The 13,002-nt window shown below is 46.1% G+C and overlaps 1 protein-coding gene across 2 annotated transcripts in view; it reads left to right on the top strand.

Annotated features, from left to right (window-relative positions):
* The window catches only part of LOC122369378 (cadherin-99C-like), a 66,999-nt gene that overhangs the window by 897 nt on the left and 53,100 nt on the right, over positions 1–13,002 (top strand). The window lies entirely within an intron of this gene.

Raw genomic sequence — 13,002 nt, 5'->3', positions numbered from 1 at the left:
CCTCCACGGCTGTGGTTCGTTGACCCGGATCACCATACACGTGCCGACGATCGCTGTTTGTGTGTCTGGGTGTGGACTATGCTGTATTTGCCAACCGGGGCTGGTCAGTGGTTATTGATCGCTGTTGAGAAGAGTTTGACATCAACAACTTTGTATAGAACGTTGGTAATGACTTTGAGAGATATTTTAGTCCAGTGCCTCTCGTAGTCTTATATAAAATTTACATAAAATTGAAGACACTTTGCTATTACAACAGGGCGTGGTTATTCGAATGTGGTTGATCATTGGCATCATTTATATCACGGCTCAGTTAAACATTGCTGTTATTCAGCTGCACATTTGCATTGTTGACCTAAGTTCTCAATAAGAATTCGGAAAAGCGCCTGATAAGTGATTTCAAACTCCTGAGCTCTCGTTTACGCCATAGTGACATGCCATTAACCAATGACCATGCTAGCCTCAGCTAATGCACGCTGTTTAACTCTGACGATTTGTCTATAGTAGCTGCTACTTTCTCTAATGGGTTAATGTCATGAACTATGAGCGTAACCTATTATTTTCACATGAGATAATTCGTGCAATTTGTACTGAAGAGGACATCGTCACATATACAAGCATGGTTAAGCTAGGAAAATAAGTTACCATTATATTATATGTGCATAAACCTATACGACGTAGTACAATACGCAAAAAGAGGACAATAAAGAGACATTGTAATACGCATACATTTAGTAAAATTGTCGCAATAAATGGAATACGAGGGGGTATCGGAAAGTTCTGATCATCACATAGAAGATGTAGACCGATTTTGATGATTTTTGGTTGATATTATATTTGGTTCTTAAGAACAATGTTCCCGCAAAGAGAATCCTGAGAAGTGGTTTTATCTTATGTAGGAGAGACTTAGAAGTAAAAAAGATGAGTATTGGGCCCATTGAGGACCGAACCGTCATCCAACTAATGCATTTGAAACGGTATCACACTGAGAAAATACATCAAGAACGTGAAATCAGTTTATAGCGAGGAAAGCCCATCTCATGCACTTACCGAAAATGAAGAAATAATTTTCAACTTGGTTGCATGGCCCTTGCAGGGGAGTCAAGAAGTGAGTGGCTGCCAGTGACTGACAAGGTGGTGACTGTGAAGGAAGTGGAGGACCTCATCCTTACAGATCGTCGTGTGACCTTTCAGATGATTGTGCAACAGAAAGATCTCAATGCTGGCAGTGCCTGAAAATATTATCAGCGAAGAACTACAGACGATAAAGGAGTCAGCCCGCTTAGAAGTTCGTGTGTCTACTTTGTTCAAGAGAAAAATGCGTCTTGGCCCTTCGAAATCAAAACTAGGCTTTTTTTAGAAAATTGAAGACATCTTCCATAATTTGATGACTGGTGACGAATGCTGGGTCTATGTGCATGATCCAGAGACAAAAAGATGATCAAGAAGTTTAAGCACGGCACATCTGTCCTTCTTAAAAGGCGAAGATGCAGAAGCTGATATGGAAGGTCAATGCTATCAGTGTTCTGGATCTGACGTAGGATAGCCATTACCGACTGTCTTGATTATGGTCGGATAATGAAAGCAAGCACCACTGCACACTTTTGAAGAAGTTGCGAGATGGCCTCAAGCAGAATTGCCGCAAAAAAAAACAATAAAGATGTTTTATCCGCACCGACAGCGCTCCCGCCCATTCGTCCTGAGCTGCGATTGAAGAAAGAACATGATATGGACATTAAATCATACCGCATCTAAGAAATTCTTCTGACCGGGTATTAACTGACTCTTGATTGTTACGAGAGATGAAGAATCCACAGTATGGCCGGTGATTTAAGGACAGAAATGACGTCATTGATGAGATGGAGCAGTGATTTACGGGACAGTGCGAAGGTCCTACAATGACCGCCTGAGGCAGCTCAAGAAACGATGCAAAAAGTTTGCGGTCGTGTGTGGTGACTTGTAAAGGAGTAATGAACATCATGTAAAAAAAAAAAATCAAATTTCTATCACACCTCATTCGTGGTGATGATCAGAACTTTTCGATACCCCCTCGTACACCTGAAAGGCGTGTCGGTAACGCACTTGGCTCTGCTGGCTAATAGATAGAAGGGGCAGTGCGGTAACCATAGGAATGCTTATATGTGGTACCCGCATACATGCGAATAGGAAACTCGCACATGTTTACGACTCTCCTGCATTCTTTCATCAGGTAACGAGCCAAAGACTGTATGTAAGTCTCTTGAACCGATCTATTCTTGTAATCGTCGCCGCTACCACCGCCACCTCCATCGCCACCGCCGCGCCGGCTCACAGGTCCGTACATACGGCTCAGAGGTTCGAACATACGGCTCAGATGTCCGTCCGTACGGCTCAGAGGTCGTCGCGGCACGCGGCCAGACTGGCAGCGGAGCGCTGTACCGTTACGAGACGGGGTCAGGCTGGCGTGGGTCACACGACCGGCCGACCGACCGAGGCGAGCGAGCGAAGCGACCGGTCGGCCGGCGAGCGACGGGCGGGGAGACGACTCTACTGACCGACTGACTGGCTGAGAGGAAGAGAGAAGCGACCGACTGGTTGGGCTACTTATTGGGTGAATGGGTAAGGGGTGGGGGGTGTGGCCGGGGGGGGGTCAGTTGTACTGACTGTCGGATGAACTAGAATGGTCGGGAATCTCAGGGAATGAACGGCTGTGTAGATGGATAGCTGAAGTTTTGCTGCTTTTGGCTGATGGCTGGATGTCTCAACGGCTTAAAGGGACACTCCCACCTTAACATTAGTTTTGAGTTGAGATAGCCAAATTGGTGGCCATGGCCTGCAAATACCGGTTTGGGCACTCACAACATCGACAAATGCTTTAATTCGGAGATATGGAATTTCAAACTTGCAGTTTTCGGATTCTAAGGGGCTAGTGCATTGGTATGCCCCCTTAGAATTTGTGACGTCAGCGGAGATCTAACGATTTTTAAATCTTTTACTTAAACGTTTGGTAGCACGCGGTGGTATATGCTGCTTTGCGCGCAACAAATGCCGCACTTTCAAATAAAGTCGCTAGGAACAGCGGAGATCCCAAAAAGTAAACAAAAGTAAAAGTCTAATATCTTGAAAACCGGTGAATTTTTTTCGATGAAATTTGGTAGATATTCGTTTTCGCTCTTTCTGAACCGAGCGACATCACTTTCGTGCCAATTCATTTACTTTTTTGAAGGTGGGAGGGTCCCTTTAACCACTGTGTGGCGACAAGGCATGCTTCTGGATAATCGGATGGCCGTATGACTGTTTGGCTGGACAGCTAAAACAGCTGAATGACTAGGTGGCTGCACGGTTGAACGGTTGAAGAAGTGTGCGGTCTGATCGACTGACCTGATGGATGGCTGGATGAAACCCTACGCTGCCGTCACGAGATGAACGACTGTGCGCCTAGATGACATGGTTGGTTGCACGACTGAAAAGTTGGAAAAGACGGGCTGTTGAACAGCTTAAATTCGGCGTATGATGGATTACGAATGCATATTTAACCATATTATATGACGGCTGTGGTTACTGACGGACCGTATGCCATAGTGACGGACCGTATGATAAACAGTGGACATTACTGGACATACTACACGGTATAATGGACCTGTAACTGCAATGATCGGCCCGGCCGTAAAGCGGACAGACTATATGAGCCACGTACCGTTTCCTACCGTGCGAATCAGGACCACATGTTAACACTACTAGGCACATGTCCTTCAGTCTGACATCTGGTGCTTTATACAGTTGCGACGTAATTTCGACGTAAACGTAGAATGATTGATGTGGTTTTTAGTGAAGTGAGCTGTGAAGCATCCATTGTAAGTGTAATCCTAATTAAATTTAAAACTCAGTGCAGCCCTTGTAACGGCGGAATACGCTTTTAACCCTCGCACGACCAGGCCATTTCTCATAACACGAACGACCAGGGGGGGGGGTTGTTACGACCCCCCCTGGCGTTTCGAAACGGAAGGTCGTAGAGCTTAGCGGAAAAAACCAACGGATTGCTCTCAACGAGATCTCGCGATTGGTGGTATATTTTTTGGTCCTAGGTCAACATTTGACCTACTTTTGACCGGTCAAAGGTCAAATTTTCGGAAAAATATTTTTTTCAACTTTCGGCGGCGATTGCGGCAAAACGGTGGGAGATATCGACTTGAAACCTTCACTATCGTGTTCCTTGATCAATTCTCTATCGTTTGGTATGTATTTCGTTTCCCTAGCTCTAAAAATGGCGCGTTGGGAGCGCCGGAAGTCGGCAAGGTCACAGTCGGCGGCAGAAATTCGAAAAATCAAAATTTAAATTTTTGAAATCTGATTGTATTTTTGGATTTGGGAGGTCCATTTGCTCCCTATAGAAGCTAATATTGCTGCATATTCCCATTGAGGTGACAAGAATTAGCAAAATAGTGGTTCCGGCGCTTTTCAAAAATAGTACCGGACGCTGTTCCTCTTGTGACGTCATAGCTCCGTGACCTGACCTGACCCGGTCAAATTTCTTATACCATATGATAGCCAATATTTGCCCCAACATGCATGGGAAGTTTCATCACGATCCATCAACCGATGTCCGTACCACCGGCAGGAAACCTCGGGCGTTGGCACTCAGTTTGTGAAAATCCGGCCGGAGGCTGTACCTCTTATGACGTCATAACTCCGTGACCTGACATGACCCGATCAATTTTTTTCGGCAAAAGATGCGCAAAGGTTGCCCCAGAAGGTATTGAAAATTTCAGCCCGCTACGACAAGCCGTTTAGCGTGCACTTCGAAAAAACCTCAGGGGGGGGGGTTGATACAACCCCCCCCCCCCCCCCCCCTAGGCGTTCTAGGGTTAATACTGAGGAATCTGTGGCTGTTGCGGCACTTGATACGGGGCGATCTTGCGGATTTAGTCGTTGAGTATTGCAGTTACAATAGTTCTGGGTGTTACCTTGCGGAGTTCAGCATTTGCGGTCATCACTGAAGCCAAGCCCGTTCGAGACTGGCTAGCGCGCGGTTGGCCCAAAGCTGACCCATCTAACCACCGTGACCCTTCTGACCCAAAGCTGGCCCCTCTGACCTCACATAACCGGCCGCTGGGAAACGGAAAAGCCGCGGTCACCCGGTGGGAAGCAAGCCTAAGGTTCAGCGCGTTCCCGTGGAATCCGCGCAACGGACGATAAATGCAACCGGTTCAGCGGTGATGAAATGGAAAGACTGAGCGCGAAATAGTGAAAACTGCACCGTTTCTTAGCTTAGGGAAACAGTCTAGTTTCGAAATTGATCTTTGGTTACGTTCTTTATTTGATAAAATGTGGGTAGCTAACGACTTATACATTTACAAGTTACAGTACCTAATTATACAGTGTCGGCGTGATTCACGCCCAATAACAGTTAGGTATGTTTACGTGTTCGTTCAGTGTGGCAGGATACAGTATAGATAATGCTCCATTAAACGCTAGCTTTTGTACCATATTATCGCCAGACTTCCGAACTTTTTATCCGTCTCGCAAAAAAAATCAGGATTCCATCAAAAAATGTTTTGGCAGATGTCAGTCGCCGGCGGTCATTCAGGAGGCGGTGATATGTTTCTGGTCCCCGTTGCAGTCTCCTAGCCAGCGCGGCGTTGAGCTGTGCTTCGGCATATGTTTTCTCTCTACTCCTGAACGTTTTCAGTGTTGCCTGATGGTTTGTTGACCGCGTCACCTGTCCACACTGGATCTTTTTTATCTGATTCCACTCTACTCGAAATCCGAAGGAGTATATTGGGCCATTGGCCGTTTCCGCCAGAAATCATTGCAAAAATTCAGTACAACTCCACCCTCGTTCCGCGCAAGACTAAATTTTATTTCACCCCGTATGGCCTGTTTACGGTATCGGTACTCATTCCTTTGTCCCAGAATTCCTGTCCGCGATTAATTTCATGCGTGTCTAAAGCAGTAATGTTTTAAAACAGTGAATGCACGCTTGTGAATAGTTGATGAACGTTACCCGTTATTGGTCTAAACTTAGCTATCTGCACATGATTCCAAGCCAATTCCTACCACCCTTCTATCCACGACTAGGTCGATACCATTCCGGTCACATACCTGGCCCGTTGCCATACCAGACCAGTGTGTATCGAGGTCACCCGCCGTAGGCTATCCTCTCGTTCAGTCATTATCATTACATTGGGACTCTGGAGCAGACGGCCGGCGTATCGGTACAATTATCGTTGCTTTGGCGGGAGGGATGGATAGAAATGAGGACGTGCGGTGCGTGGCATGTGGTGCAGTGTAATGTGGTGGACACTGGTGAAGGCATGAAGACATAACTGGAGGACGATTGGGCTCGAGGTTTTGTGTGTCTCTTCTGCAACAGTTATTAACTTATTGTGGATCGACATCCGAGCTAAACAATCGTTATTCCACCGTGAGCTATGTCGAGTGACTGGTGAACTATGTCAGATGAGCCATGTCGGATGACTGGTGAGCTATGTCGGGTGAGCTTTACCACGTGAGCTATTTCAGGTAAGATATGACAGGCTATCATGTGAGCTACATCATGTGAGCTATATCAGCTTGAGCTATGGCAGATTATAAGGTGAGCTATGTGCCAGGTGAGAGCTGAGCTCACAGCCGCTCACCGGCCGGGCGTGCCTCACACGGTCGGCGGCCCGCCCCGAGGCTGGGGACCAACAAACCACACAGGTCACGTGACCGCCGGCCGCGCACAACGGCCGGGTCACGTGACCGCCGGACGCGCACAACTGCCGGGTCACGTGACCATCCCGTTACGGTCGGCTGACCGCGCGGCTGGGCGGTGCCGGACGGCGTACGGGCGAAATTCCCGCAAAACGACACGGACAGACGACCTTCCGGACGTGTATGACGTCACGGGATAGTGCAGTAGGTCGTTTGGAGCAGCATTATTGGTGCAATTTTGAACCGTATTGGCTGACAACCGGTGCGACCTTTACCTGACGGTGAAACCCATCACTGCCAATCTGATGCTCACACGCACGCTAGCATGTGGCTGGATACGATATTGATTGAATCGCATCCGGAGTATCAGTTTCCAGAATATTCAAATGGAATTTCCGCATACCTATATTGACATGAAAATGAAATCTCCCGAGGAAGCCAGTCAACTGATTAATGATCATACGTAGCGTATAAGTGTGAACCAATACGGGATGCTTTGAATCGTATATCCTCACGAACAGTCCATCCGCATGATTTCCTCTTTTTAAAATAAATATCCGGCATCCTACTTTTCTGTTTAGAGGGTGACCACCACCCATCCCTAGGCAACCGGTCAGAGCAGTTTCAGTAGCAGTAAGCATCATGCCTCTCCGGGGTAACCACTTTAGCAGCTGTGTGGCTGCTCCTGGGCGACTACTGCACGACACCCTTTCTGTCACAACAGAACGGGTTCAGCTTTTGCGGCGCACCATATTGGGCGAATCACCACAGCTTTATCCTTATCCTCCCATCCCATAGCCCTGAAACAGTATGAAATAACCACATGGGCCTAGCCCAACAAAAAGAGAGCGGTGGTTTCCAATCAAACGATAGTTTGACCTTGTTATTGTCAATTTGTCAAAGAGTTATAAACGTGTGCAAAAAATATAAACGTGTGCTATATTTTCAAAAAGACACTTCGCCGGCCAACTCACACCTTTACATTACTTTACAAGAGGCGGACCACTTGTTCCCGCCAATGCTCAACAAACTGTTTTCAACCTTCAATGACAAACTTTTTACCATTTACAATCATTTTACTCAAGAACAGATGATGTGGCTTTACTAGGAACCCATGCGACCCTGTACCAAAACTGGTTTGCGTTGGCACACTGTGCTATCGTGACCAGAAGCAGACCTGCCTTCTACAGGGTCTTTCATAATGAATGTTATTTTTAAAACGCGAAGTTGAAGGTGTTCGTAAATAATTAAACCATAAATTTTGTATTTACCTTATTGCAAATTTCTTGGAATTTCTGTTGATGTAATTAAAACTGCCACACTTCACCAAACTTCCCTTTTGTGCGGACATGAAATGCCTCCCCCTATAACACGGGTCAGCTCTTTTTTCACGTAGGCGTTTTGGATGGTCGTGGGAAACGGCTCACTGAAGCGCACGGCTGTCCACCGTAAGATTCGGGGACACTTTTAAAAGAAGCACAATGTCCGCTCTAAAATGATCACAGGCTTGTGAACAGATTCCAGAATGTCACAGTGAATTGCAAGGAACAAAGCGCACGAAAGGTCATGTTTTGGGCTGCCGTGGTCGACGGCCGTGTCTTCGTCCACTGGTTCGCTTCTGGCTCATCAGTGACCGAGCCAGCTTATCTGAGGCTGCTCAGTGCTCAAGGAAGAATTCTGGCCTCATGTGCCTGGCGGGGTTCAAAGACAAGGCCGCTGGTTTCAGCAGGACTGCGCTGAAGTGACAACGGCGGCTGGGCGCCAGTGGTTGGAATTTGGATGGCAACTTTGACAGACGAGTGATCAGCCGTCTCACTGAGCGGCCATGGCCAGCTTGGAGCCCTGATCTCTCGCCGATGTACTTCTGATTTTGGACAGTCGTCTTGGAGGCCCCAAGCAGAGACCCTTCCAGTGACCCTCATAGAGCTACAGGTCACAGTGGAGAGGTTTGCTGCAATGCTGTGCGCGGAGGATGTGAAGCGCGTGGTGCACCATTTGCGTCCGCGGGCCGAAATCTGTGTCCGAAAGCGAGGCGACACAGTTAAAAATCGATGAAGGGTACCTAAATGCGAGTCATGTGTACATAATTTCCCATGATTTGTTATTTCATTCGGGTATTGACAATAACTTTGTGATGTATATCACCTGAGCTATGGCTATTTCAAAAATAACATTCATTATGAAAGACCCTGTAGTATTACGTCGGAGGACGGATAAGGAGTGAGTAAAAACTCGTTTTTCGTGAGAGTGGCGTGAAAGTTGACCCGCCGCGAGTTCACATTCCGCGGGAAATTTTCCTGTTTTGACTGCATGCAGCATGGTTTATCCACGCTGCATTGGAATCGACACTCGATATATAGTCAGTCGATTTTTGCCCCGTAAAGCTGGAATTGTAAATGACAACGTGTAGGTTCGACTTGTCGAGGTCATAGCTAGGCTTTACGATGATACTGTAGATTGTACAGGGTGTCTCAAAAGTTCGTTGACACATTTCCCATGCCCATAAAGCATATAAGAACCGGCCAAAAATCTAAGGTTTTGGTGTCTTTGTGCACACTAGACAAATACGCATGCTTTGACAACTGATTCGGAAGGTTGGAAATCAAACCATTTGCTGTATCTCCAAAAATATTTGTCCATACCGATTTTCGTCGCTCCGTCAGCTGCCGGAGGCTGATAAAAGGTTACCAGCTTTCAAGCTCTTGTAGGGGAATCCCCTCCAGTTTCTGCGTCGGATTTAGGTTTGGCGAGCTCCCCGGCAACATCCGCTTCTCCCTGAAAGCCGACAGCTTGCATCGACACCATCCGTGAGTATTTTGTAGGTCTTCTCTGGCGCTAACTTCTTCATGAATGACTGGCGCCGACCTCCCAAGCACCATTTTCCTTTTCAAAACAACCCCATTCCTGAACAAATGGGACGTGCCAGGGGCGAATTTTTCGCAGCATATTGTAGAAGAATGTGTCGGCCATCTGTTTCTTAGACACGTTGTGCAAATTTTGCAAATCCCAAACGCTCATCATTCCCCATGACAAGACCTTCGCTGGGTTGCGGAGTGTTTTCCTCAGGAGAGGTTCTGCTTTGTAAACGGCCAAAACCTGTCCATCGTGCGGTTTTGTCGGAATTTTGTGTCTAAAAGAAAGCTATTCGCTCCAGATCTGCCTCTTGAAACTTAGTAGGATAAAAATTTACATTAATTAACACTTTTGGAGGGTCAGTTGTCCTTGGCATTGACGATTTTCGTGTTATTTTCCCCCAAAATTTAGCGTTATAGATATTACAAACAATTTCAAATTATACTTTGTCTTTATTTTACGATGACCTGCAATTTTTGAAACTGGTTAACCTCTGTCTGTGAGCTTCTTGTCAGTTTTCAATAGTTATCACTTCATTTTCAGCTGCTTTCCGGAGCACGAGTCTGCTGCCGCACGAGGGTCGTTCAAAACGCTGTTAGTCTCGCATGGTTTTGTCCTTCAAACATTTTAGCCACCGTTTTTATTAGATGATCATCTTGTTGTACTCATCCTCGCCGACAGTTTGCCATGAGTCATTTCCGACTTAACCATTCCCATTACTTCTGAAATAGAGAGTTTCTCAGCCGACCCGATTTTGCGACCTCCATTTTCATGCCTGACCCATGGTCAGAGATGAACCCTTTTTGTGAGCTCATGAAGGGTCGAATGCGCTTGAAAACAATGGACTGCTTGAGGAACGTTGTTACGAATGCCCATGCAAAATTTCGACCGTTAATTAATTGCTGATTCAGAATTATTGACAAAAAAGTGTGGCTGGTTCCTGTCAACGAACTTTTGAGACACCCTGTACGGCTAGAAACATCCCAATTAAATATATTTTTAGTGAATTCTTCATGGTTTCGTTACATTGGAATATCTTCCACTGGAAGCAATACTATAATCAAAAATGTTAAATATCTTGCTCTCAAATTCATCACGAATCCTCTGCATGCTGTGTTTTTACTCAGGAACACATTTTTTAAGCATGCGTTTCCGCCATCGACCCAATCCTCTGAACATTTACTGAAAATCATTCAAGGGCTGATCAGTTGGCATAATTTGATCGTCCGAAGTCATGCATTTAGGATAAGTTATGCGTAATAACAGCCCCAAATATACATTCTGTATTTATTGAAACGTGCCATAATAATCCTGTTATAATTCTTCTAAGACCCTTCCGATCCTGAGACACTTCCCACCAGCCTGAAAGGTCTCCATCCGACAACTCTCCATCCTCAGCAGGCTTCCTCATTGTCCCCGTTATCTGATTGGAACGGCCGGCCCGCGGCCTGACCTACCGGAACTCGAGTGTGTGGGTCAGCCGGCCGGCCGTGGTGCCTTGTGGGTCAGCTGACTAGAGAGGAACTGGTCAGCTGAGTAGAGAGGAACGCTGGGAGCCCCGCCGCTCCTTGACCGGTCTGAACTGGTAGAGACTCGGAGGTTCGATCAGAAATCCACCGCGCTAGGCTGCGATTCAGATATATCGTGGATTTAATCGATGGGCTTGAGATCAAGCGGGTTAGCGGATTTCACAGCGTCTGCATTTATTGTTTCATCGTTTTCGTTCACTCATCTATCTCTATGTCGATGTGTGGATTATGTGCTAGTGCATCTATCACAGAAGTTGTTCTAACTTTGTGTTCAGGAGGATTTCTCGGCCCCATCCCATACAGTGTGCGTAATGCGCATTTGGGTACAAGTGAGCATGCCTTTAATCAAGTCCGCGCTGATCCAGTGACATTGAGCGTAAACCAGTAAAACGTATCCTTTTACGGAGTAACTATATCGGAAGTCGTACAACTTGTAGTGTCCACGTCCCGTGGTAAGTCGTTTTGGAGCATCGGTTTTGTCCAGTTACTGGCTGGCTCCATTTTGTTCCCATTAACTGTTTTTACTGCAGTGGATGGAAGGGAAAGTGGTCAGACGGTGCCCTTTTTGTACGAGTCCTGTGCTCGCAATAAGGGGAGTTTGAATAAGACCCTCACTTCCGTCGCTGTGTGACCATGGCGACGAACACGCGGGGTGAAGCTTATTAAAAAGGAGATCGCCGGCGGATTCATAATCAGCCTGATGATATTCTACAAAAAGAGGAAGAAAAACTTTGACCAGCACCCATTGTTTGAGGTCATCAATTATACCCTTATTTAAATGATTGAACACCTGATGATAATGCTATGGAGAAAATAACCGACGATTATATGTTCTTTGAGGCTTAAGTTATCGCGTTTAGGACCGAAATACATAATGTGATTCAACTACAACAAGGGAGCTATCGACAGCAGGTAACAATAAATTGACCTGAATAGTGAAGGGATGTTTTCGATCATAAGAAAAACCTTCAGACCGAAGACGGTGCAATAAGTCTTGCGTTAAGTTTTTGAGAAATCGGAAGGCTTTTGTTCACAAATTAGATAAGAGCAAATTTTTTGGGAGCTGCTTTTCTAGTCTAGCGACCAAAATGTTATCCTTCAAACTTCCTTATAGTAAGCTCGATTGTGTCAAGAATAGCGATTGCATGTATTTTTGCAGCATGAATGAACACGTCTGTTCCACTTACATTGCTACTGTCCAATCCGATCCGACTAGCCTGTTGACACCAAGGGCGCTCCAATCTGGGTCACTGTGGGGGTAGGGCCGGCCCCGACACTGTATGTGGCATTGAGTGGCTTCCTGTAACGGCCATCAATGGTCAATGGCGTGACAATGCCGAGCTGTGTGCAATCAACATGGTTATAAGTGGTGGTATGCGGGCCGGAACGCCAGGTGGTGTGACTAACCCGGCTCGGGAACTATTTGGACAATGTTTGTAGGTTTAGGTTGATAGCGAACATTCATGCTTTGTGGAAGGCTATATTGGAAAAAAAACATTATAATTTGCTTCCAGTCTTAGTTATTTTCTCAACGAAATCCGGTAAAATGTACGCGTGATGTAACGTTGAGTTTTATACAGTTTTTAACTGCAGATTAGGACTAAAACGTCTGGTCTTGTCATTAAACTTTAAAGTTAATGTATACAGACGTGTCGTGCTTTATTTACTTATTTCACTGCTTGCCCGTTTTGCTGATGTCACTTTCACTCGTAAAACAGCAACGTTCATGATTTGTAGCAGACAAATGACATGCTTTGTTGCAAACTGAGCTCATCCCACGCTTCATTTACCGTCTAGTTATATCACTCCAACCCCCTACATCCATGGATTATCCCTGTTTTGGGATGCAACGCCTCTCGACTCTTCCATTAATCATCTCTCTATGGTGACCTTCGCCTGGCAATATATCGTGATTTACTATCGTATCTGCAGTGACCCTGTGGTGGAG

This window comes from Amphibalanus amphitrite, unplaced genomic scaffold (genome assembly GCF_019059575.1).
Source record: "Amphibalanus amphitrite isolate SeventyFive unplaced genomic scaffold, NRLGWU_Aamphi_draft 001029F_arrow, whole genome shotgun sequence".
Lineage (NCBI taxonomy): Eukaryota > Metazoa > Arthropoda > Thecostraca > Balanomorpha > Balanidae > Amphibalanus > Amphibalanus amphitrite.
The sequence above is the reverse complement of the archived record's forward strand: the minus strand, read 5'-3'. Positions and strand labels throughout refer to the sequence as shown.